At 43.1% G+C, this 23,840-nt stretch overlaps 1 pseudogene; it reads right to left on the minus strand.

Annotated features, from left to right (window-relative positions):
- Positions 1–15,332: 15,332 nt before the first annotated feature.
- The window catches only part of LOC102402164, a 61,578-nt pseudogene continuing 53,070 nt past the window's right edge, over positions 15,333–23,840 (minus strand).

The raw sequence follows: 23,840 nt of genomic DNA on the forward strand, positions 1-23,840 counted from the left end.
ACAGCACGCCAGGTTTCCCTGTCCATCACCAACTCCTGGAGTTTACTCTAACTCATGTCATTGAGTCAGTGATGCCATCCAACTCTCTCTTCCTCTGTTGTCCCCTTCTCCTCCTGCTTTCAATCTTTCCCAGCATCAGGGTCTTTTCCAATGAGTAAGCTCTTCGCATCAGGTGGCCAAAGTATTGGTGCTTCAGTTTCAGTATCAGTCCTTCCAGTGAATACCCAGGACTGATTTCCTTTAGGATGGACTGATTTGATCTCCTTGCAGACCAAGGGACTCTCAAGAATCTACTCCAACACCACAGCTCAAAAGCATCAATTCTTCAGCACTCAGCTTTCTTTATGGTTCAACTCCCACATCCATACATGACTACTGGAAAAATCATAGCTTTGACTAGATGGACCTTTGTCAGTAAAGTAATGTCTCTGCTTTTTAGTATGTTGTCTAGGTTTGTCATAGCTTTTCTTCCAAGGAGCAAGCATCTTTTAATTTCATGGCTGGAGTCACCAACTGCAGTGATTTTGGAGCCCAAGAAAATTTACCTTATTAAGAGAGTGAGTTCCTTTTTTTTGTATATATATATTGGTCATGCAATATATTTTTTAATTAGTTTTTATTGGACTATTGGAGTATAGATGCTATACAATGTTGTGTTAATCTCTACTGTATAACAAAATGAATCAGCTATATAAGCCCCTCTTCTCTGGATTTCCTTCCCATTTAGGTCACCACAGAGCACTGAGTAGAGATCCCTGAGCTATGCAATAGGTTCTCAGGCAATGGCACCCCACTCCAGTACTCTTGCCTGAAAAATCCCATGGATGGAGGAGCCTGGAAGGCTGCAGTCCATGGGGTCACTGAGGGTCGGACACGACTGAGCGACTTCACTTTCATTTTTCACTTTCATGCATTGGAGAAGGAAATGGCAACCCACTCCGGTGTTCTTGCCTGGAGAATCCCAGGGACGAGACATCCTGGTGGGCTGCTGTCTATGGGGTTGCACAGAGTCGGACACGACTGAAGTGACTCAGCGGCAGCAGTTATCTATTTATAATTTTCAACATATTAACAACTAGTCTTTCTCCTCATCCAAGTATCAAATGCTTTCCAAGTGAGAAGAAAGGCTGTAATATTTACAGACAATACAGAATACTAGATTGTTGGAATGCAAATTGAAAATGTTTTTCTCTATTTTCTTTTTATTGATCAAATAGGGATGGAGAGAAAAGATAAGCCACATTCAAAGTGATTGTCAGTTTTCTTGGGCGTGATAACAGTGTTGTGGTTATGCAAGAGATTGCTGTCATTTTAAGGAGATGCATGCTGTACTATTCAATAATTAGGGATGAAATGTCAAGACATTGGCAACTAGCTTTCAAATGATTCAGTAATAACCGTATGTACGAATGTATTGCTGTTGTTCAGTCACTAAGTCGTGTCTGACTGCGATCCCATAGACTGCAGCCCACCAGGTTTCTCTGTCCATGGGATTTCCCAGGCAAAAATACTGGAGTGGGTTGCCATTTCCTTCTCCAGGGGATGTTTTCAACCCAAGGATTGAACCTGCATCTCCTGCATTGCAGGCAGATTCTTTACCACCGAGCCACCTGAGAACCCCATATGTATATGTGTATATATACAAATATATATATATATATATTTGCAATTTTTGAGCTTAGGATTTAGCTCCTCTTGTGCTATCTCCCCCACTTTCTGTATATTTGGCAATTTTTATAATAAAATGTTGTGTTGGTGAGAATGGGAAACGTTTCCTTCTTCTGGGAAATGTGTTAATGAACACTTATCCTACGTCCACACATTCAAGATTCAACTAATCACATCCCTGCAGCACCCCAAAAGAACATAGTAAGGCTTAAAGACCTAGGAAACATTGTTGGGAAATGAAAACATCTCCATTTATGTTTTCAAATTATTGCCTACTTCACAGAGTGTTTTGAGGATTAAACGAACTATTTCTAGTAAGGTTCTCAGGACAATACTTGGCACGGAGTAAGTGCTCAGTACAAGTTGGCTGTTGTGACTTTTTTATGTACAAAAGCAGTGCATGCTGATGGCCTGGTGTTAGCAGGTAGGTGCCATAAGTGCTATTCTACCAGGAAATTACAGGCATTTGTAGGAAGAAAAGATTTCCACTGACTCTGGTGAATAGAGGAGGCAAGACAGGGCTGGCAGGACCGTGGCTTCCGTGAGCAGGGAGGTTAGAATGCGGAGATGTGGAAGTGACTCGCATGCTCTCTACTTCTCACCTCTCTTTCAATAATTCGAGAAAGAAAATTAATCTTCTATTAAAATGTGAGTCTTTAACAAACCCTACGCTGTTCAGTTCAGTTCAGTCGCTCAGTTGTGCCCGACTCTTTGCGACCCCATGAACCGCAGCATGTCAGGCCTCCCTGTCCATCACCAACTCCCAGAGTCCACCCAAACCCATGTCCATTGAGTCGGTGATGCCATCCAGCCATCTCATCCTCTGTCATCCCCTTCTCCTCCTGCCCTCAATCGTTCCCAGCATCAGGGTCTTTTCCAATGAGTCAGCTCTTCACATCAGGTGGCCAAAGTATTGGAGTTTCAGCTTCAACATCAGTCCTTCCAAAGAACACCCAGGACTGATCTCCTTTAGGATGGACCCTACCCTGACTTCAACCTAAAATGTAATACTGAAAAACAGAAACATTACTTTGTCAACAAAAGTCTGTCTAGTCAAGGCTATGGTCTTTCCAGTGGTCGTGTATGGATGTGAGAGTTGGACTATAAAGAAAGCTGAGTGCCGAAGAATTGATGCTTTTGAGCTGTGGTGTTGGAGTAGACTCTTGAGAGTCCCTTGGACTGCAAGAGATCCAACCAGTCCATCCTAAAGGAGATCAGTCCTGGGTGTTCATTGGAAGGACTGATGCTGAAGCTGAAACTCCAGTACTTTGGCCACCTGATGTGAAGAGCTGACTCATTGGAAAAGACCCTGACACTGGGTAAGATTGAAGGCGGGAGGAGAAGGGGATGACAGCGGATGAGATGGTTGGATGGTATCACCGTCTCGATGGACATGGGTTTGGGTAAACTCTGGGAGTTGGTGATGGACAGGGAGGCCTGACATGCTGCAGTTCATGGGGTCACAAAGAGTCGGGCACAACTGAGTGACTGAACTGAACTGAAAATGGAATGAAGTGTAATTACTATGGTAAACACTTGTCATAGTTAAGCAAGGACACTTGAGCCAGAAAAACTACTCCTTTCCAAACATTCATTGACCTATGTCATTAAAAATTTCTACTTTTCTTTGCATAGGAAACTTCAATTTTTCTTGGCAAAATTTTAAGATATTGAAAGTTACAATGTAAGCCATATCCCAGGTGGCTCAGTGGTAAAGAATCTGCCTGCAATGCAGAAGACGTAGGTTTGATTCCTGGGTCAGGAAGATCTCCTGGAGATGGAAATGGCAACCCACTCCAGTATTCTTGTCTGAAAAATCCCATGGACAGATGAGCCTGGAGGACTATAGCTCATAGGGTCGCAAAGAGTGGGACACGACTGAGCAATTAACACACACACAAGTCATGTCATGCTGGTCGGCTAAGATTCCACTTAACAAAATAGTACTACATTTTTACAAAGAATGTATGTGCAACATTACAGTATAGAAAGTGACTTTCCATGTACTCAAAGGGCACTTTCCATGTGCCCTTTGAGCCGCTGACATTCTTGGGGTACAGTTGGGGGGTGATCCCACCTTATCTCATCCTACACCCCACACTGTTCTGTGGCGAATTTTGAAGCGGAAGTCAGCACGTGCATTTCTGGAGCCTCACTCTCGACACTTCTGATGTGAGCATCTGGAGCACAATTGTAATCCAGCCAGGAGATGGATTCCATCTGGGAACTAAATTAGCTGAATAACCTGTGCGTAACTTTTAACATTTCTGAACCTCAATTTTCTCATCCTTATTTACCACCCAGATTATCATGTTGATCAAAGAAGGTGTATGAAGCCACTTTATGAATTTTAATGCACAATGTTAATGTTATTGCTGTTGTTCTAAATGACCATTTCTCTAAAGAAATTACAGAGAAAAACTTAATAAAATCAATGAATAGTTTCACTCTCCAATCCGCATATACTACAGACCATGACTTAGTGAGCGCTAACTATGGGCCAGGCCCTGGGCCCAGCTTTTTCATGTGTTATCTCAATCCAACCTTCAGAACTATTCTACAAAGTGAACCTAATGGCGATTACCATGTTGCAGATGAAGTGTACAGGAATGCTGCCAAGGAGACGGCATCTCAAATGTGGGAACCAGGGTTTGCACTCGAGAGTGTCAGTCCAGAGCCGGCCCTCCCCTCTGCTGTGCTTCCTGCAGATTTGCACTCCCTGGTTGTACACATGGGCTTGTAAGATGACTGCGTGGGTGCGTGCCAAGTCGCTTCAGTCATATCCGACTCTTTGCAACCCTATGGACTGTAGCCCACCAGGCTCCTCTGCCCATGGGATGCTCCAGGCAAGAATGCTGGAGTGGCTTCCCTGACCTCCTCCAGGGGATCGTCCCCACCCATGGATTGAACCTGCGTCTCCTGCGGCTACTGCATTGCCGCCAGATTCTTTATGGCCGAGCCACCTGTGAAACCCAAGAAGATGATTAGTTTTTCTAAATCACATCTCACAGACTTGCTTCTCCTACTGCCTCAGATGAGAGGCAACAAACACAAATTGCCGAGCACCACTGTGGTTGCGTGGTTACTTGGAGCACGTCCTCACTTCTACACCGCGGCATTCCAACACACGGCCAATGGGGAGATTCACTGCCTGCTTCACCTCAAGGGTCCTAAAAACAGCTCTCTGCCACCAACTGGCTACACTGGCTAATTCATACCCCTCCACAACCCCACACACACCAACCCTTCCGATTCTTGGTCTAAAGATCATGCTGCCTGGAAACATCTTCCCTGATACCCTCTTTCCCCACAAGCCCCCTCGAGTCACACCCTTGCTTCCTACCCAGAGCTGCTTTAATGCTCCCCTCCTGTGCTCTCTGATGGAAAGACCCGACTTATTGGAAAAGACCCTGATTCTGGGAAAGATTGAAGGCAAAAGGAGAAGAGGGCAGCAGAGGAGGAGATGGTGGGATGGCATCACCGACTCAAGGGACAGAAGTTTGAGCAAACTCTGGAAGACAGTGAAGGACAGGGAAGACTGGTGTCCTGCAGACCATGGGATCACAAAGAGTCGGACACAACTGAGTGACTGAACCATGACAGCCTGTTCTCTCAGGTCACCAGATACTTTCCCTGGTAAGCACTTCTCCCATTCCATGTGTAGCTGATGGAGAGCAACGTTATTCTTAGTAGGTGGTGGGGGTATTGAGAGTGTGGCTTAATCAAAAAAAGAATTCTGCTAAGTCAAGAGGCTGGATAATAAAGGAAGGGAAAAAACAGACAAGGGGGTTAGTGAGAATGGTTAGAAATGACCCAACTCGTTTGCATTTAGGAAAAGAGGTGGACTGAGAGGAGAGGACCTTATGTGACGATCACTAATAGCTGTCCCTGAAATAGCACTTTATAATTTACACCATGGCTTCTAGGCACAAACTGCCCAATGAATATTTAACCATGATTAGAACTACCTTATGACCTATGTCCTTCTCAATTAATTGAGGGAAACGCTCTACTTGCTGAAAAGCGTTCTGTGCTTACACGCAAGCTACATTTATTCATCCACGGCAGTGCCAATTCCAAATCAGATAATTTGGAATGAGAGAATGTTGTATTTCTTATAAAAGATATTGTCTGCTATATTAACATATTGCCGATTCAGAGGTACTAACTGAATTACTTTGATGTACACCTGAAACGGACACAGCGTTGCAAATCGACTATACTTCAGTAAAATACAAAAAACACAGAACAACAGAGCACCGCAGAATGGCAACAGAGACTGTTCATTTGGCTTTGCCAGGCATTACAGACCTAAAAATGCAGACACATCTGAAGGAGCTGAGTGGGGTGGGAATAGAATCATTGTGAGCATAGTGATGGACTTGAGATCCAGGAAGAAAGTCTGCATTTGCAAATTGCATGACCCTGGGAACATCATAATTTCTCAATTCCCTCATCTGTTCCATGAAGCTAAGAATGCCTACCATACAAGCTTGCTTAATGGAGCACATAAGAGAGAGTGTGGGAAATATTTGTCTACTGCAAGATACTAAGCACATGGAAGTTTTTGGCTTTGAGTGATTTCTTTCAGCATCTTGTACAAACCAGGCCATAAAAATAATGTCTCTGTTGGCCCTAGTGAGGCTGCAGTCTGAACATAGGGGTGTGTTTTTATAATTCAAGTCAAAATGCTTCATCCAGAGCAATCTGGTATCAGAAATTGGAAAGTTGTTTCACTATACATTTAGTAAACTTCTATCCAAAGCAGAAGACCTAAGAATTTAAAACAATATCCTTTTATTTATTTTTTATTAAAAAAAATTTTCTTTTGTCTGTGTCTCGCGGCTAGAAGGAATTCAGCTCCCCGAACAGTGATTTCTTTTTTGTTGTTCAGTCGCTAAGTTGTGTCTGACTCTTTGTGACCCCATGCAATGCAGCACACCAAGCTTCCCTGTCCTTCACTATCGTCTGGAGTTTGCTCAAACTGATGTCCACTGAGTTAGTGATTTCTTCTTAATATTTATTTATTTATTTTCACTGCAGCAAGTCTTACCACATGCAGAATCTAGGTTCCTGACCTGGGATTGAACTCGAGGTCACTGCAGTGAAAGAGCCAAGTCCTAACCACTGGACCACCATGGAATTCTCAAAACATCATTTAAATTCAGAATTATCTTTCATAATCCTTCAAGGAAATGAAAGATTGCTTCATTTTCATTAGTGGTAAAGAATCCACCTGCCAATGCAGGAGATGCAAGAGACATGAGTTCAGTCTCGGGTCAGGAAGATCCCTTGAGGAGGGCATGGCAACCCACTCCAGTATTCTTGCCTGGAGAATCCCATAGACAGAGGAGCCGGGGAGGCTACAGTCCATGTGGTAGCAGAGAGTCAGACACAACTGAAGTGACTTAGCATGCAGCACAAGACCAGTTTCATCATTTTGTGATCAGCTATTGCCTGCACTTTTCATTTTTATGAGCTCTTCCTTCCAGTGTACATGGCACTTAAGTCTAATTTGTTCTAATTTGGGATCCCCAAATACAAACTTCACACAGGATTTCACTTATCTCTGAAATAAAGTTATCGTTCTAGTTCTCAATTCCTTCCTCCAAAACATTATTGTTTGTTGCATTATTGATCTTACTCAGAAAATTAGAATATTAGCTTTCAAGTCCTTTACATTAAAATGCCATTTGTTAATTTGTATTAAATAGCTGGCATTATGGGCCCACTGAGAATTAACTTTGCTTCTAGCTGTTACTAATTATTAACATTTTTTATCCTTGGTCTTCAAGTATTTGTTTTGTTACCCTACTTTCCTAGCTGTTCCAAGTCATAAGTCATCAGGGAGGAAGCAATTAAGCTACCAGATTGCCCTAATGGCATTCATCCTGGGAGAGCATTCATATTATGAACTAGAGTTTGTGTTTTAACAACTGGTAAAGATCAATCTGTTTAAATATTGAGAACTAAAACCCAGAGACTTCCCAAGTTTATGTACAAATATCCAGAGTCTTCTGCTTGACCTTGAGCTTCTGACATTAGACAGAACTACAGGCTCAGTTGCTCACTCATGTCCAGCTCTTTGCGACCCCATGGACTATAAGCTGCCAGGCTCCTCTATCCATGGGATTTACCCAGCAAGAATACTAGGGCGGATAGCCATTTTCTTCTGCAAGGGATCTTCCCAACCCAGGGATCAAACCCACATCGGCTACACCTCCAGCATTAGCAGGAGGATCCTTTACTACTGAGCCACCTGGGAAGACCAAGAACTGGGGATGTCCATTTCTTCTTCAAACACAGAGAAATCCTTAGTAAATATTACAAGATATTGTAAAAGTCCATAGTGAAGTTCAAATATAAGGGAAATTTTCTGGTGCTGCTAGAAACTAATAGGAAGCTCACCCAGAGAGATGATACAGATTTGGACAAAGACCCTACCAGCTGGGGTTTTAATGCCTATGGAGGGAAATGGTAGGGTCTTAGACCCTTGAGAGCTAGAAGTAGCTGGAATTGCTAGCCCTACATCAACCCAGCACCTTTAAAGACCTTCCACCTCCATCAAGAAGTCATTCCATTATTGGAAGTGGACTAGTTGTCTATGGCTGTGTAACAAATTACTTCAAAGCCTCCAGTTTAAAACAGCAAATATTTATTATCTAACAGTTTCTGTAGGTTAGGCAGCTGGATGAGGCTTAGCTGAGCCCTCTGACTCAGGGTCCCTCAACAGGCTGAAATGGGGGTATCAGCAGGGAGTGGGTTTGCTTTCAAGCTCACTCATGTGGCTATTTGCAATATCCCCTTCCTCACCAGCTGTTACAGTTTCCTTCCAAAAAGAAAGTATATTTTAAGCTATGACAAAACTGCTGCTGCTGCTGCTGCTGCTAAGTCGCTTCAGTCGTGTCCGACTCTGTGCGACCCCATAGATGGCAGCCCATGAGGCTCTGCTATCCCTAGGATTCTCCAGGCAAGAACACTGGAGTGGGTTGCCATTTCCTTCTCCAATGCATGAAAGTGAAAAGTGAAAGTGAAGTTGCTCAGTCATGTCAGACTGGTAGCGACCCCATGGACTGCAGCCCACCAGGCTCCTCCATCCATGGAAAATCCCTAGTGTATTAAAAAGCAGAGATATCATTTTGGTGACAAAGGTCCATATAGCCAAAGCTATGATTTTTCCAGTAGTCATGTATGGACGTGAGAGTTGGACCATAAAGAAGGCTGAGCTAAATAATTGATGCTTTCGAATTGCGGTGCTGAAGGCCTCTTGAGATCCCTTGAACTGCAAGGAGACCCAACCAGTCCATCCTAAAGGAAATCAGTCCTGAGTGTTCACTGGAAGAACTGATGGTGAAGCTGAAGCACCATACTTTGGCCACCTGATGTGAAGAGATGACTTGTTAGAAAAGACCTTGATGCTGGGAAAGATTGAAGGCAGGAGGAGAAGGGGATGACAGAGGATGAGACAATTGGATGACATCACCAAATCAATGGACATGAGTTTGAGCAAACTCCAGGTGATGGTGAAGGACAAGGAAGCCTGGCATGCTGCAGTCCATGGGGTGGCATAGAGTCAAATACGACTTAGCAACTGAATAACAGCAACACAAAGCCTCAGTTCATTGTTGGATATTGGCTGGAGGCCTCTCTCGGAATCCTAACCGCTGGGTATCCCTATGGCAACAAGCTTCCATCAGAAATAGCAAGTAAAACAACAAGAGAGGTTAGGAAAGATGAAAACCAGCATCTTTCCATAACCAATACTGAAGCGACATCCCACCATTTTTGCTACATTCTGTTTATTAGGTCCAGCTTGTGCTCAAGGTGTGGGAATTATAAAAGGGTATGAAGACTAGGAGACAGAGATAATTAGGTGCCATCTTAGATGCTGTTGAACACATGGTTATTGATCTGGACCCATGTGTTTTTGCCCAGGAGTAGGGTTATTAGGACGTAGAACTTTGGAGGTGGGACTTTGCAGACCTAAGATTCAGAGCTCTAAGAAGTGCAGCCCAGTTGGTGTTGGTGTCTCTAGCAGTGAGGCTCACACTGGTGGTGTGAGAAGTTAGAAACTAGAACCACCATCATCACTGGGATGATGACCATCACCAAGGTGACGCTTCAAGAGTAGTGAGCCAGCAATAAGTCTCTTCCCTCTCCCTCAGTCTCCCACTCCCATTCTGAGCCCCCCGTTGGCAAAAGCTGAAAGAGAGGAAGATGGCAAAAGGGAAATGTGATTTGCAGAATCCCAGCCCATCCAAAAATGGAGTCTAGAAAGAGAAAGGGTCAAAGCTGACAGCTTATAGCTGAATAACCAGGACAAACAGCAAGAAGGATTACCTTCCCACTGGCCCCAGAAAGTGGCAAGAAGGCTTCTCTGTGTCTGGCGATCTTGGTGAAAAACAATTTTAACATCTCCAGTGAGAAATCAAAGCACTAACTTTGTACACAGCGTAGATGTGGAGTCTGAATTTATACCATCCAAATAATTCAAATGGAAATCTCAACAAATAGCAACAACAAAAATCCCCAGCAATCACTTGTGAAACCCCTGTGGTTCCCAGCAGAAGCAGATGCAAAAACCCTCTGTAGGGACCCTGCTGTAACTCAGGGCACGTGGGCTTCCCACAGAAAGAAAGAAATCTACACTAAAAATGAGCTCATTACCCAAAATTAAAAAACAGAAGAGGAAACAGTTCACCATACGGTTCATGGGATTCAACAATCACAAAAAAACAGAAGAAAAAAAGAAAGAAAACAGAAGCAGCTGGTCATGGGCTTGAGAGGTTAGAAAAATGTTTAAAAAATTACAAGCACATCTGCTTAAAAGAATAACAGAAAGATCAAAGAAAATAATCATAATGAAAGAACAGGAAAACATTGGGGGCAGGGAAAGGCACATTTCTCCAACAGTTAAAAGAGGACATCTAGAGGAGAAAAATACATCCATTGAAATAAAACACTCAGTGGTCAGGTTAAATAGCAGATTAGAAAGGGAAATGAGAATTAGCCAACTGAAAGCTCAAGAGCTAAACAAATTATCCAGAATGCGGCACAGAGAGAGACAAAGTGTATTTTTTTTCCTTTAATCTTATTATTTTTAAGCATTTTTACTGGAGAAATATTAGCTTACAATGATGTATTGGTTTCATGTGTACAGCAAAGTGAATCAGTTGACAAAGAGATATTTCTTAAAGAGAGTTTCTAGTTAAACACAACATTTTTGACATAAGCATTTATCACCCTCCTTCCTGAAGTTTCCCCTAAAGTAATAGTGGTTAAAAAAAAAAAAAAAAAGAAGGCAGAAATCCAAAGGACAGATGGAATGGGAGAGGGGTGCAGTAATAAAATGTTAGCAGTTAACATTTAGTCCAGATAAAGCTAGAATCTAAGCTAACAATGGCAAAATCCTAAGCAGGCAAATTCATGCTGCAAAGATCTGGTGCCTCTGAGAGCAGGTGGGCGTGTAGAACCTAACAGAGCTGGCTGAAAGACTGAACGAGCACAGGTTGGGAGCAGTTCCTCCCTCGTTCCCCAGCAGAAAACTCTGTGGAGAAGTTGAACTAAACAGATTCTGAACTCAGCAAAACCCAGCTCAACCTTGGACAAGGACCATGCTAAAAACTGAGAAAGTCAGCCAAGTTCTGGAAACTACAGGATGAACCCTGGCCCCTTCCAGCCATCTGAGTTTGAAAATATTGTTAGCAAATGTCTACCCTTCCGACAGGCAAGTGCCAGATGTCCCCTTTAGGAGACCAAGCAGCTCCAAAGAAAACATCTACTATTTTTTATATAAAATGCTTTACTTCAAAGCCTGCTAATTTTTGACTAGGTTCATATTATGAGTGAGGATTAAAAAGTTGATTAGAAGCTCTGCGTACCAAAAAGAAAAGGGAAAAAAAAGAAGTAAAAAAGAAGAGAAAAGAAAAAAGGCTCTGAGGAGACAGAAACAATACTTATAATCAGAAGAAACAGAAGCAAGAAAAAAAGAAATTATATCTTCAAAGTTATAAGACAGCACATACACTAAACAAGAACAGGAGATAATTAAAAAAGGAACAAATGAAGCACAAAAATCATCTCTTGGAAAATAAAAATATGATAGTAGGAAGAAAAACTTGCATGATGAGGTTAAAAGATAACAGAAGGAAGGTGAGTGCTAACCAAGAAGGCATCGTGAAGTCGTGAAGTCGCTGTCGTGTCTAACTCTTCGTGACCCCATGGACTGTAGCCCACCAGGCTCCTCCATCCATGGAATTTTCTAGGCAAGTGTACTGGAGTGGGTTGCCATTTCCTTCTCCAGGGGATCTTCCCAACCCAGGGATCAAACCTGGGTCTCCCGCATTGCAGGCAGACGCTTTACCATCTGAACCAAGAAGTCATAAATAAGAGCTAATTCCTTTTTTGTAGTGAAAAATCAAATGATATCCAAATCTGAAAAATCAGTAATAGCATCAGCATATTGTAGTAATGAGTAAGTAAGTGTTAGTTGCTCAGTTGTGTCCATCTCTTCGAGGTCCCCACTGACTGTAGACTCCTCGGCCCATAGAATTCTCCAGGCAAGAATACTGAAGTGGGTTGCCATTTCCTACTCCAGGGGATCCTCCCTACCAAGGGATGGAACCTGTGTCTCTTGCATCTCCTGCATTAGCAGGCAAATTCTTTACCATTAGCACCACCTGGGAAGCCCCAAAGTGAAACTGTTAGTTGTTCAGTCATGTCTGAGTCTTTGTGGCCCCATGGAGTGTAGCCTGCCAGGTTCTTCTGTCCATGGAATTCTCCAGGCAAGAATACCAGAGTGGGTAGCCCTTCCATTCTGCAGGGGATCTTCCCAACCCAGGGATCGAACCTGGGTCTCATGCACTGCAGGCAGATTCTTTACCATCTAAACCACTCAGGGGCCCAGAGGGCAATATCAGAAGAAATTAGCAAAAGAATTGAAAACACTTGTGTCTGGGAGTTGGAATCTAGTATGAGGCAGGGGCTACTCTATCTGGTCATTGGTCATCATCAAGCCATCACGCCACAACCTCCCCAACAGGGAGCCCAGAGGGGACTCAGGATGAAAACAGGATGCCCACCACCTAGAAGTCAACACCAGCAGCCACCCCAAAAGGTGCACCCTGAGAAGACTCAGGATGAGAAAACAGGATACTGACCCCAGGTAACTGAGATGTAGATCAAAGGAATGATTTCAGTGAGCCCAGACTCTTGCATCTTCCCATACATAGAAAAGCACTAAATTCCTAAACTAGAGACGTCTGATTTTCTTTAGCAGTAATCCTTTGACATTCCAACTTCCTGACCTTTGCTGCAAAAACTCCTGTATATCCTGCCCCCACCCCTTGCCTCTTTCAGAGCAGTCCCTCAGAGCTGTCTGAGACGCTGTGTCTCAGTCTTAGGTCCTCAGCTGTGTCTGCCAAATAAAACACAAGTCTCAACTTTCAGGTTGTGTTCCTTTTCAGCTCGATAAGCTGTGTTACTCTGGGGGCTTTTCACTTTGCTGACTCCTGGTTTCTCCAGGTGACAGTCTTGCCTGCTCCCTTGTACTACTGAATTCTAATACCTAGCTCACATGCACTCTGACACCCCAGACACACTCAGGGAATTTAACTCAGTGCAACAGGAATTTCCTTCTCTTGGATATCTGTGTCCCCAGCACCATGGGATTTCCTGGGTTCTGTCCCAACCCCCGAGTCTCCCCTTTCACATGCCCAGATTCCCAGAGTTCTGCCTTCACGTCCTTCCTGTTCATCCTCTTATCCTTACCATCCCTAATCACCACTTGGGTTAAGATACCCCTGACCAGCACAAAGAATGGGGTTTTGACTAGTAGATAAATGAAAAGGAATAATAAAGCTCAAGAGAGAGAAGCAAAGTCTTCATACGTTCAGAAATGCAGAGAAAGCTCTCTGATCTTCTCAAGCCACTCCACTGTACTTATCTCTCTTTTTTTTCCTTCTAAATATAGTGGCTAGAAGTCAACCCAGAAAGTATGTAAAATAAAAACACATGAATAAGTACTAAGAACACCAAACTGAGACTCCAAGTCTAGAATCCAATAATTCCTTGGAAAATGTTTCTAACAGATATTCCTTTGAGATTCAGAAGCTCAAACCCATCATGACATTTAAAGCACCTCTCATGTAAAAGCACTGTGTATGAATTGTTTGTCTCCATAGGGAGGGAAGAAGAGGATTCAAGTGACAGCCCAGATCAAGGTAGACTGGTCTGCAGGAAAACCAGGAAGTTAGAAAAAAAAAAAGGGGGAAGGGAGCTGAAATTTCAGGAAGGAGTATTCTTCACTAAAAAGTCCAGAAATCAAATCCAGTTTCCCTTGCTACGTATCATTCTGAGACTTGCAACAACACATATGTCCACAGATGCTGTGGGCTGTGATCAGAAATTTTCAAATAACCAGCAAAAAAAGATTTCCTTCAAACATGGGTTTCAAAACTTCCCTGGTGGTCCAGTGGACTTCCCAGGTGGTTCAGTTGTAAAGAATCTGCCTGCCATTGCAGGAGACGCAGGAGATGAGGTTTCGATCCCTGGGTCAAGAAGATCCCCTGGTGGAGGAAATGGCAACCCACTCCAGTATTCTTGCCTGGGGAAATCCCATGGACAGAGGAGCCTGGCAGGCTACAGTCCATCAGGCTTCAAGGAGTCAGACAGGACTGAGCCACAACTAGGAACTGATGGTCCGATGGTTAAGAATTCACCTTGTAATGCAGAGTTTGTGGGTTCAATCCCTATAAGATCGACATGCCATGGTCCGTGTGCCACAACGAAAGATCCCACATGATACAAACAAAATCCCACGTGCTGCAATTAGGAGTCAATGCAACCAAATAAATAAATATTTAAACAAAACCCCCATGGGGTTTCTTCCTGCTAGAAATAGAATAGTCAGTGTACCTACTCTTACAGCAGGAGAGGACAGGGGAAATAAAGGAAAAAAGTGAATATCCAAGAAAACAACCACATGCTGTGATGCTTTAAAATAAAGCAAAAATATTGACTCTGTGTATTAATCAAGGAGGAAGAGTCGCATGCAATTTCCCAAATAAGAAGTAGCTATGGTTACTGCACTTTGGGAGGCAGCAGTGGAGGGAAGTGTCACTTTAAATAACTGCGATTTAAGCAAAACATCAGCTTAATAAAGTGTCAGCAGCTCCCTCACAGTTTAAAAACAGATGGGCTTTGCTACTCAGGAAGAAAGAATTTTTCGATGTGCTGAGACTTGGAGAATCTGTCATTGCCCTTTACTGAATCATTAAAACTCTGAAAAGCAGAAATAATGATATGACTTCCATTTCACTTCAGAAACTTTAGGGCTTCCCTAGTAGCTCAGTTGGTAAAGAATCTGCCTGCAATGCAGAAGACTGGGGTTTGATCCCTGGGTCGGGAGGACCCCCTGGAAAAGGAAATGGCAATCCTCTCCAGTACTCTTGCCTGGAGAATTCCATGGACAATGGAGCCTGATGGGCTACAGTCCACGAGATAGCAAAGAGCCAGACATGACTGTGCGACTCACTTTCACTTTCAGAAACTTTGGTGCTGTGTGTTACATGCGGTCAAAAACCATCATCTTTTCCACGTGACAATACAGAGAAGAGACAGTTATATATTTGCAAACTTTGAATATGATTTCAACCAAAATATCTTTACCATCCTTTTATCTTTTCTACAAAAAGCATAATCTCAAGATTTTGTTGTCTTTGGGAGGAAACAAGATGCGAAGCTGAAAACTGGACCACTTGACCCTGTCGTTCTCATCTCTTCCCAGTTCGAAACGCTTGCCTCTCTCAATAGCCAGCATTCTCTGAGATCTGCAGCTGGGCTCAAAGCATTCAAGTCTCAGCACAATCTTCTCAGTAATTGTAGCCCTTGTCTGGAAAACTGCCTTAGTCTGTTGCCCTAGACACTCCGCCTCTTGTCATAACACTGCTTTCCCTGGGCATACAGAGAAGCCTTGCCCTGCCTGCTCTGTGGCACCTGTGCTTGCCACACTTCTTACAGAAAGTCTGACAGGTTTTAGGAACATTAACTATATTTGAGTAAGCACTACTGGCATGGCTTTTTATCTTTTTTTCTGATAGAGTATCCAGGATGCTAATAAAATGGCTAATATTTCAAGTTCAGATCTATGAAGTCTGTGTGTGTGTGCATGTGTGTATATCAGCGAGGAAGGGTATACATTTCCTTTCTGTCACAGATACACTGGGCATCTCCTCCCAGGCTGGCCAGAATTTTCCCAGTTTTAGCACTGAGAAGTGCCAACTTCCTGAGAAATTCCTCAATCTTAGGCAAACCAAGACAGTTAGTTACCCCAGACACAGGAGCCTCTGTCTTAATACTTTCAGATGCTACTATGAATTGTTACAGAGCCTTTTTTCCTTCTATTGTCCCAGTTTTATTGAAATGTAATTGAGGTAAAACATTGTGTAAGTTTTGGGTGTGTAATGTGTTGATTTGATACAATGTGATACAGTATCACATTGATACTGCAATGTGATCACTAGCATGGCATCAGCTAATACCTCCATCATGTCACATAATTGCCATTTCTTTTTTCCTGTGATGAGAACTTTTAAGATCTACTGTCTCAGTAACTTTCAAGTATGTGGTAGGGCAGTACATGAGATCCCCAGAGCTTATTCATCTTCTAAGCAGAAATTTGCACCTTTTGACCAACATCTCTCCATTTCTGTCATCCTCCAGCCTCTAGTAGTCACCATTCAGTTCTGTTTTCATGAGTTCAGCATTTTTATATTCCACACATAAGTGAAATCATACAGTACTTGTCTTTCTCTGTCTGGTTTATTTCACCTAGCATAATATCCCCTCAGATCAGTCACTCAGTCGTGTCCGACTCTTTGCGACCCCATGAATCGCAGCACGCCAGGCCTCCCTGTCCATCACCAACTCCCGGAGTTCACTCAGACTCACGTCCATCGAGTCAGTGATGCCATCCAGCCATCTCATCCTCTGTCGTCCCCTTCTCCTCTTGCCCCCAATCCCTCCCAGCATCACAGTCTTTTCCAATGAGTCAATTCTTCGCACGAGGTGGCCAAAGTACTGGAGTTTCAGCTTTAGCATCATTCCTTCCAAAGAAATCCCAGGGCTGATCTCCTTCAGAATGGACTGGTTGGATCTCCTTGCAGTCCAAGGGACTCTCGAGAGTCTTCTCCAACACCACAGTTCAAAAGCATCAATTCTTCTGCGCTCAGCCTTCTTCACAGTCCAACTCTCACATCCATACATGACCACAGGAAAAACCATAGCCTTGACTAGACGGACCTTTGTTGCCAAAGTAATGTCTCTGCTTTTGAATACGCTATCTAGGTTGGTCATACCTTTCCTTCCAAGGAGTAAGCGTCTTTTAATTTCATGGCTGCAGTCACCATCTGCAGTGATTTTGGAGCCCAGAAAAATAAAGTCTGACACTGTTTCCACTGTTTCCCCATCTATTTTCCATGAAGTGGTGGGACCAGATGCCATGATCTTCATTTTCTGAATGTTGAGCTTTAAGCCAACTTTTTCACTCTCCACTTTCACCTTCATCAAGAGGCTTTTGAGTTCCTCTTCACTTTCTGCCATAAGGGTGGTGTCATCTGCATATCTGAGGTTACTGATATTTCTCCCGGCAATCTTGATTCCAGCTTGTGTTTCTTCCAGCCCAGCATTTCTCATGATGTACTCTGCATAGAAGTTAAATAAACAGGGTGACAATATACAGCCTTGACGTACTCCTTTTCCTATTTGGAACCAGTCTGTTGTTCCATGTCCAGTTCTAACTGTTGCTTCCTGACCTGCAGACAAATTTCTCAAGAGGCAGATCAGGTGGTCTGGTATTCCCATCTCCTACAGAATTTTCCACAGTTTATTGTGATCCACACAGTCAAAGGCTTTGGCATAGTCAATAAAGCAGAAATATATGCTTTTCTCCATATTGCTCTCAAAATTAGAACTAGAACTGCCATATGATCCAGCAATCCCACTTCTGGGTATATGTCCAAAGGAAGTGAAAACATCATATTGAAGTCTCTGCACTCCCATGTTTATCGTTTGATGTGATCATAGAAAAGATTTTTTTCCTTGATGGAAGGTCCTGGCACTGTAAGGAAGCTGTGAGAACCCATTTATCCCCAATCCTAACATAAGAATCTTGGCATCTGCCTTGGTTTCCATTTGGAGCCAGAAACCAAATCATTGGCGATGGAATGTATAATTCCTAAAAGCTGTCCCGCAAAGAAACCTAGGTGTTTCATAAGACGTCCAAGCATTCATTCATCACTAGCTTTGCAGGATATTTAAGAGAAGTGACTATAATGTTCCTCCAAAAAGGTGGAAGCAGATTTGGCCAGTTTGGGAGACCTAGGTTTTTAATCTGGTGCTGTTCTGACTAACTGTAAACTTGAGTAAGTTGCTTCACCTACACGGTTGACTAACCAATGGGTTGACCAGCCAACTGGGGGGTTGGGCTGGGGGTTCTCTTCCCAGATGTCTGACTCTCATCGTTATATCTTCCCAGCTACATGCTAAGAACCCTGTCCAACTCTAATGGGCTCCACATGCTTGTGTGTTCCAGAGACTGGGAAACTTCAGATAATAAAATAGACCTTCTATTGGACATGCTTCTTCAGGCTACCCATAACTTTCCATACGGATGATAAGGTTAGGGAACAACAGCTTTCCAGAAGATTTCACTCCCCTAATAATCACGATTAACATTTCTCCCCAAATTCTGAGACCAATTAGAATTTCTACCACATGGAAGGGCTTCCCTGTTAGCTCAGTGGTAAAGAATCCACCTGCCAATGCAGGAAACTCGGGTTCAATCCCTGGCACCGGAAGATCCCCTGGTGAAGGAGATGGCTACCCACTTCAGCATCTTGCCTGGAAACTCCCATGTACAGAGGAGTCTTGCAGGTTGGGGTCGCAAAAGAGTTGGACACGACTCAGTGACTTTAAACAACAATAACAACAGCTACATGGAAGCCAGGTACTAAATGACACTACACTTTGTGTTTAATTACTAGTTAAAAGAGAACAATAAGCGTCATTTAATTAAACCAATAGAAAGAACAGCTTTCAGTGATAGAAGAACTGTGTGGGAGTGTTAACTTGTCATCTTTAAATAGATCAGACACGGTTTTGTCATAAGGCTGTATACTTCTTCCCATTACAATCTGATTCTCATTTTGGAGTTAAGAGCCCCATCATGGCATTTTATTTTAAAAGTAAGTTCACACCAACATAGAAATAAGAAGATAATAAGGCAACATTATTTCCATTGCAGTTCATCATCAAACTTGCAGATCCCAAAGCAGCAAAACTTTGTTCTGGACTTGCAAAAGACAGAACAAAGCTTCCAGAGCTTTGTGACTCTGGAAGATGCTGTCAGCAAGCCCTCAAGTTTCTATGTTCACACCTTTTGTATTAAAGGAGGAATAGGTCAGTAAAAATTAATTAAAAGAGTTACTTAAGCAGAAAAGAGAAATTTACTGAGCAATTTCCCACTTCTTGGTGAAAACCTTATATCCCAGGCTACAGTCTCTCTTGAGCTTGTGGCTTTATTTCTGATTTAACAGTGGGGTATCTCTCAGCTTCCACATCCCATCTGCATCCATTTTCACAATGACTGAACAAATGCAATTAGCTTGCAGTGAGCCAAGTAATGGTTTTCTTAAAGGATTGAGAACACTTTCTTAGACTCTAACATGCACGGGCATCTGCCGCGGCTCCTTCCAGCCGTGCTCCTGTTCTTAGCAACCACATGCCTTTCTTAGTGCACCGAGGCAAAAGTTTTGCTGCAAGAAGACAACGCCAGGGGATTGAAGAGCCAGCTGAGGGTGTGGATGGGAAGCTGCAGGGCCTCACTGCTATGGCTAGCTGGTGAACTCTACCCGGAAGGAAAGGAAATGGACACGGCACACTAACTGAATCCTGGGCGTTGCACTTAGGCTTTTACGTGCAGGATGCCTGTTGTCTGGAATGTCTGTTCCATCAGAGCAGATACTTCTGCCTTGCCTGCCACCATGTCCCCCATACCCGTGGAAGGCACTCAAAGAATATTTGTCGGGGGCAGCAACCTGAAGACCCCTGGGATTTATCTCCATCCTTGGATTTGGGAGAATCCAAGGCATGTTCTCACTGTCCGTGGTCCAGGGAACCAGTGAGCTTCTCAGGAGTCATCACCCCTGGGAATCCTCTGAAAGCTCAACAGCAGTAGCTCCAAGACGTTCAGAGTTAAAAGAGCTTGGAAACATTTTCATGGATACCTTTGTTCAATGCAGAGGCCATCATGGATAAAAAATATTTGAATGAGACAATCTAATCTTGAAAGGGGCCCTTCATCTTCCCTGATTAAATTAGCTGACACTATTTCATAAAGTTACTGGTCATTCAGTATTCTTCAGCTCTATTTCTTCAATATGTGTCTTCAGTAATAAATATTTGATAGTCTGCTATGTGTGTGTCACGCATTCTACTAGGGACAGTGGATTTTGCAAACTGAAACAGATGTGTCCATAGTAGACCAACAGACCAGCATAAAGACTCCTGGATGCATGTACACGTATGGCTGAGTCCCCTTGCTGTTCACCCGAAACTATCACAACATTGTTAATCGGCTGTACCCAATACAAAATGATTTTGATGTTAAAAAATAAAAGCAAAATAAAAGACTCCTACATCCCAGTCTCTTGGTAACTGCATTTCATCAAACTAAGACATGTCAAATGTCAGAAACATCTTGATTTCAGAGATGATATGATGTGAAATATGATATTTTTACCTCTCCCTACACTTAGTTCTTTCTTCTATCACACACATAGGAACAAAGAAATCTGAAAGTGCCTGACAGTTTGGGGTAGAACCAGAGCTCTTCTCATTGGAACAGATGTTGTAGTAAATAGACTAACCACTGAACTCTATTCCCAGCCTCAGTGTCCTTCTAGTACCACGATCTATTAATACGCTATCACTTTCATTTGAGTACACATTTTGTACACACACAAAAATTTAACCAAAATGGGAATTGACAGTAAAAATACATTTTAAAAACTTATTTATTTGCTTAGTTAGGCTGCAGTGGGTCTTTGCTGGGCACACGGGCTTTCTCCTGCTGTGGGGAGCAGGGGCTGCTCTCTAGTTGCGGTTTGCGGGCTTCTCACTACGGTGACTTCTCTTACTGCGGAGCACAGACTCTAGGGAACTCGGGCTTTGGTAGTTGTGGCACATGGGCTTAGCTGCCCCATAGCATGCAGGATCTCCCTAGGCCAGGGATACAACCCATGTCCCCTGCATTCGCAGGCAGATTCTAACCACTGGACCATCAGGGAAATCCAGTAAAAATACATTTTTAGTGCCAAAGTAAAGTGATAAATTGGGGGGGAAAAAAACTAGGTTTTTATGCTTGTATACTCTTTGATATATCCTTATTTAAATTCGATTACTGCTGACTTGAAAAGGGTTTTATTTTTTTCATAATTAGTGCAAAACTATTTGGCAGGTTAAATTCTGCCTGTTTCAAATACTTTATTCTCGGTAGAAATTTTCAGCTAGCTTATACAACAGGCATATTCTGAGTCTTCTTTCAGAAGACTGACACCAATATTGTGTATTTTTGTAGCCCAAAGGAACTTGTCCAAACAGCTTATTTTTAAAGAAAGAAATGAACAGCAATTTTCCTTCAATTCATTTCTACCTTTTCAATTCTTTGTGTGGGAGGTGGGGGGCATGTTCTGTTACTAAGTGAATTTTTCCATACAAATAAATCAAGACTTCCTCATCATAGTGATTTCTAATACTGAATCTTGAAGAACATTTAGTATATAGAAACTTGCTCAGCAAAGTAACCATGGTGGTGGTGGTTTAGTTGCTAAGTTGTATCCAACTCTTTATTACCCCATGGACTGCAGCCCTCCAGGCTCCTCTGTCTATGGGTTTTCCCTGGCAAGATTACTGGAGCTGGTTGCCTTTCCTTCTCCAGAGGATCTTCCCAACCCTGGGATTGAACCCAAAGTAATCATAGTTTTCTGGAAGTGTTCCCTTTTGTAAATTTTCACAGCAAAAGCACTCAGAAAAACAAAAGGCATAAATGTGAAGCCAGTGAACCATCAGCCTCCCAAAGTGGAAGGACTGGTGCTGGGTTTCATAGCACCTGGCATATAACAGGCTTTGAATAAATAAACATTTATTTTTTGAATGAATGGGTGGATAGAAGGATGGGTGAATGGATGGATGGCATCGCCAGGTAAGACGAAACTATAATAAGCAAAGGATAACTGTTCCAGGGCTATAGAGCATTAAAGAATAGCTATAAGAACCCAGTGAGGGAATCCACTGGCTTAACAGAATGTCAAGTTAGCATTATCTGAGATCAAGTTAGCTAAGATGGAGGTTGTTCTTTATTTCCAGAATGAATCATGGATTTATTCTAATCTGTAGAGCTAGAAAGATTGTTAGTATTCACACAGAGCAGGAAGGCAACTCCAACAGAAAGTGGGTGTTGTTGAGTTGCTAAGTCGTGTCCGACTTTTTGCAACTCCATAGACTGCAGTGCACCAGGCCTCCCTGCAGAACATGGACAGGCTTTCTAAACTGGGATATTTTAAAAGCTTCACCACCCACTGTAGTTACTACAGCTCTGTTGGTTTCCCATTGTGGACTCGGCACTTAGTCTCTCAGGAATGTCCGACTCTTTGCAACTCCATGGACTGTACCCTGCGAAGCTCCTCTGTCCATGGGGATTCTCCAGGCAAGGATACTGGAGTGGGTTGTGGAGTGGGTTGCCATGTCCTTCTCCAAGGGATCTTCCCAATCCAGGAATCGAATCGGGGTCTCCTGGATTGCAGGCAGATTCTTTCCCAGCTGAGCTACCAGGGAAGGACTCAGCAAGACCCAAATAAAGTTCATAGAAATCATTTAGAAAATCAGATGAGTTTATGAATCCTTTCTCCTCCAGTCCATAGGTGGATTGAAACAGAGGTAGCTGCCAAATCCTTAAGTTCTCAGTCTGTGTCCAGAGCTGGTTTTCCTAAAACATAACGTTTTCCTGAGTCTCTAGCAAGAAGCCAAAGGTTTGACTGATGGACTCAAGTCCTGAAAATAACTGAGGAAAGGAAATGAAAGTGAAGTTGCTCAGTAGTGTCTGACTCTTTGTGACCCCATGGACTGTAGCCTACCAGGCTCCTCTGTCCATGGGATTTTCCAGGCAAGAGTACTGGAGTGGGTTGCCATTTCCTTCTCCAGGGGATCTTCCTGACCCAGGGATTGAACCCAGGTCTCCCACATTGCAGGCAGACACTTTACTGTCTGAGCCACCAGGGAAGCAAATAACTGAAAATAACTGATATCAGAAAACAACCCTATCAGAAAATAACTGATACAGTGGGAAACAGAACAGTCCTTTGACTCAACACTTGTCATTTAGCCTTGTCACGTGCCCGAATCAAAGCGAGAGGGCAGAGTCTGATGCTGAACATTCCGCCAACCACCACAGACCCCACCCCACCCCAGTGAGGGTGGAGGGTGGAGGGTGGGAGGAGAAGGCAGCCCAGGAACCACCTGGCTTTGACTAATTGTAAGCCACAAGGCTCAGCGGCAGCGGAACTGCTGAGCTGGGTTTTACTTTGCCTCAGGTGTCACTGGCAGGGTTGTCAGCTGAGCAGGAATTGCTGCTGAATCTTTATTCCTGGCAATGAGGCGAGAAATAGCAAAGGCACAGCGGGATCTTCGGATCACAGGTTGGGTTTTCCAGGCTTAGGGTTGGGGAGAGAGACAGTCATCTTTTAATGCACTAACTAAACAGTCAGGCTGGAAGTCAAGATCTCTAAAATCGAAGAGGGAATCCCATAGTTTGTCTGTTTCTAGTTCTTAGATGAGGCTGTTCTTTCAAGAGAAGTAGTAATGTTCTTTTAGGTGAGCAAATGAAACAAGTAAGTCCTCCTCTCCCTGAAAAAAAGTAAAAATCATTCAATTTAAATAATTTAAATACAAATTTTCTCTTATTTTTATAGCCTGTCTATAAACTTGAGACTTGTCTTCCCCATCTTTTATTTCCCATAGTACAATTTACGGTGCCACAAACACGGCAAGGAGTGAATAAATATTGTTAGAATGAGTGACAGAAGACAAAGCCCGCATAGCTTAACTCTCCATCAAAC

Source organism: Bubalus bubalis, chromosome 19 (genome assembly GCF_019923935.1).
Source record: "Bubalus bubalis isolate 160015118507 breed Murrah chromosome 19, NDDB_SH_1, whole genome shotgun sequence".
NCBI classification, from domain to species: domain Eukaryota; kingdom Metazoa; phylum Chordata; class Mammalia; order Artiodactyla; family Bovidae; genus Bubalus; species Bubalus bubalis.